Raw genomic sequence first — 3,987 nt, 5'->3', positions numbered from 1 at the left:
CCCCTGCCATCCACGTAGGGAACCTGGATGAAGCTCTTGGCTCCTGGCTTCGACCTGGCCCAGCCCTGTTCGTTGTGGCCATTGGGAAGTGAGCCAGCGGCTAGAAGATCTCTCTGTGTCTCTTCTTCTCTCTATAACTCTTTCAAAATGAATAAATAAATATTTTTTAAAATTAAACATAGAACTACCATTGGACTCAGAAAGTCCCCCTACTGGGTATATATCCAAAGGGGGAAAAATCAGTCTGTCCAAGAGACACCTGCAGTGGCAGGTTCACCGCAATACCATTCACAAGTCTAGGGACTTGGAGACAACCTAAGTGTCCAGCTGATCACTGGAAAGAGAACACGTAGGGGCAGGCAGCTGGCCCAGTGGGCGGGTGGCCGCTGGTGACATCTGCATCCCTACTGGACTGCCTGCTTCGAGTCCAGGCCACCCTGCTCCTGCTACGGCTTCATGCGGAGGCACACCCTGGGAGGCAATGGGTGTCGGCTCAAGGACCTGGGTCCCTGCCATACCTGTGGGAAACTTGGACTGAGGCTGGGATCCTGGGGGCCACCGCTGTGGTACAGCAGGTAAAGCCGCTGCCTGTGATGCCGGCATCCCAAATGGGCACCGCTTCGTGCCCCGGCTGCCCCACGTCTGATCCAGCTCCCTGCTAATGTGCCTGGGAAAGCAACAAAAGAGGGCCCAAGTTCTTGGGCCCCTGCACCCATGTGGGAGACTTCCAAATAAATAAATAAATAAAATCAGAGAGAGAGAGAGAGATTGGGCTCCTGGCTTCAGCATGGTCCAACCCCAGCTGGGGAGTGAACCAGTGGACAGAAGATGGAGGATCTCTCTCTCTCTCTCTCTCTCTCTCTCTCCTTCCTCTCTTTCTCTTTGCCTTGCAAATAAAATATGTTTTAAAATCTTGAAATAAAAAGAAAATGTGGCACATACACACAATGAAATACTATTCAGCCAAAAAAGTGGGTGAAAGTTCGTCATGTGTGACATGGAATTGGAGGTCATTATGTTAAGATAAGCCAAACACAGGACAGATATCACCACGATCTCACTCACATGTGGAATACAAGAAAGTTAGTCTCACATTGCTTGAGAGTAGAGAAGTGGGTAGCAGAGGCAGGGGTGGGTGGTAAGAGTTTGATCCGTGGGTACGAAGTTATAGTCAGGAGAACGAAGTTCTGGTGTGTTCCATTGTAGAGTGACTACGGATAACAATGCCTTGTGTCTTTCCAAAAAAAAAAGCTAGGAGGATGGGTTTTAAATGCTTTTACAGCAAAGAAGTGACAAGTGTTTAAGGAAATAGACACACTGGCCTTGACCCGGACATCGCACACACACCCTGAAACATCACTGGATACTGCATAAATAGATAGAAATATTATATGTCAGCCAAAAGAATATAAAAATGCCGAGCAGCCACACAGAATTACTGACCTGAAGCCGCTCAAGCCCCGTTTCCATGATACATGATCATCATTGCACTGTCGCCGTTTATTTCGAAGATTTTAGTTGAAATCCAAGAGTACCCCACCGAGGCTGGAGACCGAATCACTGACCAAGCCTGAGTGTCTTGGACAAGCTATGAACTCCTTCTCCAAATGACCGTGTGTGCGAGTGGTGGGGTCAGCCGGGTCCCTGAGCCTGTGCCCCATCTGCCCCCGCGGGGCGGCCAGCAGGAGGACCAGGGGCAAGAGCAGCACAGGCCATTTCCAAGAACACGGCTCCCGTGGCCGTGTCTGCTGCTGTCCCGCGGCGCCCAGACACACGGGCTCTAAAAAGAGGCTGGGCCCCAGCGCTGGGAGCAGCCGCTGAGAGAGCAGTGGTTGTGCTGGAAAAATACAAAACAGGCGTAGAGGCTGGGGCCAGGGAGGAAGTTCGGGGCTTGTAACATCAGAGTCTTTTGTAAGAGAAAAGCGGGGAGTGCACTTGTCAAGTGTATTAGTCGGGATTAAGTTCAGCTGTAACAGAAAACCCCGCAGTAGCAGTGGCTTGGTTCTGTTTCCCATGTCTGAATGTAGTAAGTGACAGTAACGCCTGCTGTGTGCCAGGCGCTGCCCCAGAGGCTGAACATTCAACCCTCACAAGAGCCCCTCTCGGAGGGTCCCCTCTTCACAGTTCAGGTGACCGAGGCTCAGAGAAGGGAGGACACTTGCCCGAGGTCACACAGCGCCTTTGTTGCAGAGCTTGCCCGAACCCAGAGTTCCTCCTGCCCCACCAACTGCCCCTCAGGAGATGACAAGTGCACCCTCACCCCTCCCCGGAGGGCGCGGAGGGAGGTGAGGAGACAGAGCTTGGGTTCCCAGAATGGCTTCTAGCACATATGTGCTAAATGGGTGAAAACTCAACTCCCAGTGCCGTTTCCCACTCATCACCCCACACCGCCTGTTAACATTTTTTAAAGCCCACAGAACAACATATTTGGGTTGCGCTTCTGGTTCACCAAGTACAACTCATCAACACGTCTGTGTGCTCTGCTATGAAGCCACGCCAAGGACGCCCGAGTCCAGAGTCCTCGGCGTGACGCCGTCCCCAGGCACCCCTGCCTCTCCAGCCATGGGGGCCCTGTCCTGCCTCAAGTACTGTGTCCCGGGCAAAGCAACCCAGCTTGTGGCTCACGGCTGGGGTGAGCGCTCCTGCGTCTGCTGGGCGAGCTGCGGTCCAGGATGAGCACGAGTGTGGTGGAAAGGAAGCCTTCCAGACGTGGGCACTCGGCGGCTCCCGGACCACACAACCCGACTCATAACCCTCCATGCGGTTTGCAACCGCTGCATTTCACCATTTCACACCGGAAGTCAAGACAGAGACGCCAAGTCATCTGTCCCAAGACACACAGCCTACAGTGACAGAGTCGAGGCTCAAACCCAGAGCTCGCTCCTGCCCCCAGGAAGTTCTTCCTCCCCGCCGTCTCCCTCGTCCCCTTCCCTGGCGTCTGCAGCAAACGTTCGCCAGGCTCGCCTACGGCTGTGGGTGCCAGAGATGGTGATGGGGGTGGGAGGGCCGGGGTGGCAGTGGCAGGGCTGTTCTCCCGCTTCCGTGCAGTTCAGCCGCGCAGGGTAGCGAATCCCACACAGACTCCTGAATTCAGTGATGCGTCTTTCTCTCCTTGTTGTGCTTTGGAAAGTTGTCCAGGTTTTCAGTACCATCACCCCCAGGGCTTGTTTAAAATGGTGTGGAGAGAACTTCAGCCTGCAGCAGGAAGCTCTAACCCCAGGCCGGATGGCAAAGCAGGCACAAGATGGAGAACTTGGCCAAGTGAACCGTCCTGCCATCCTAACTGTCAACTGCTGATCCTGACTTACGCATTCTCTCTCTCCCCTCAGCATCCTTTGAAGTCTGTAGCCACGGGAGAGGCACAGGGGTTCAGGTTAGGCTACCACTCAGGACAGCTGCATCTCCTATCAGAGCGCCGATTCAAGTCCCAGCTACTCCACACTTCTGATCCAGCTTCCAGCCAATGCTCCTGGGAGGCAGCAGGTAATGGCTCAGGTACCTGGTTCCCTCCACCCATGTGGGAAACCCAGATGCAGGTGGTGGTGCCTGGCTTCAGCCTGGGCCACCTCTGGCTGTTATAGGGATTTGGGGAGTAAACCAGCAGATGGAAGATATTTCTCTTTCCTCCTCCTCCTCTCTGGGCCATACTGCTTTTCAAATAAATAAATATATATATTTTAAAAAGTTCGTATTCACATAAGATGTGATCTCAACTAAGTTAAAACTATATTGAGGCTGGCGCCATGGCTCAATAGGCTAATCCTCCGCTTGCGGCGCCGGCATACCGGGTTCTAGTCCTGGTTGGGGCGCCGGATTCTGTCCTGGTTGCCCCTCTTCCAGGCCAGCTCTCTGCTGTGGCCAGGGAGTGCAGTGGAGAATGGCCCAAGTCCCTGGGCCCTGCACCCACACGGGAGACCAGGAGAAGCACCTGGCTCCTGGCTTCGGATCAGCGCGATGCGCTGGCCGCAGCGGCCATTGGAGGGTGAA

The sequence above is a fragment of the Lepus europaeus genome, chromosome 3, assembly GCF_033115175.1.
Source record: "Lepus europaeus isolate LE1 chromosome 3, mLepTim1.pri, whole genome shotgun sequence".
NCBI classification, from domain to species: domain Eukaryota; kingdom Metazoa; phylum Chordata; class Mammalia; order Lagomorpha; family Leporidae; genus Lepus; species Lepus europaeus.
Note: the sequence above shows the minus strand (reverse complement) of the source record.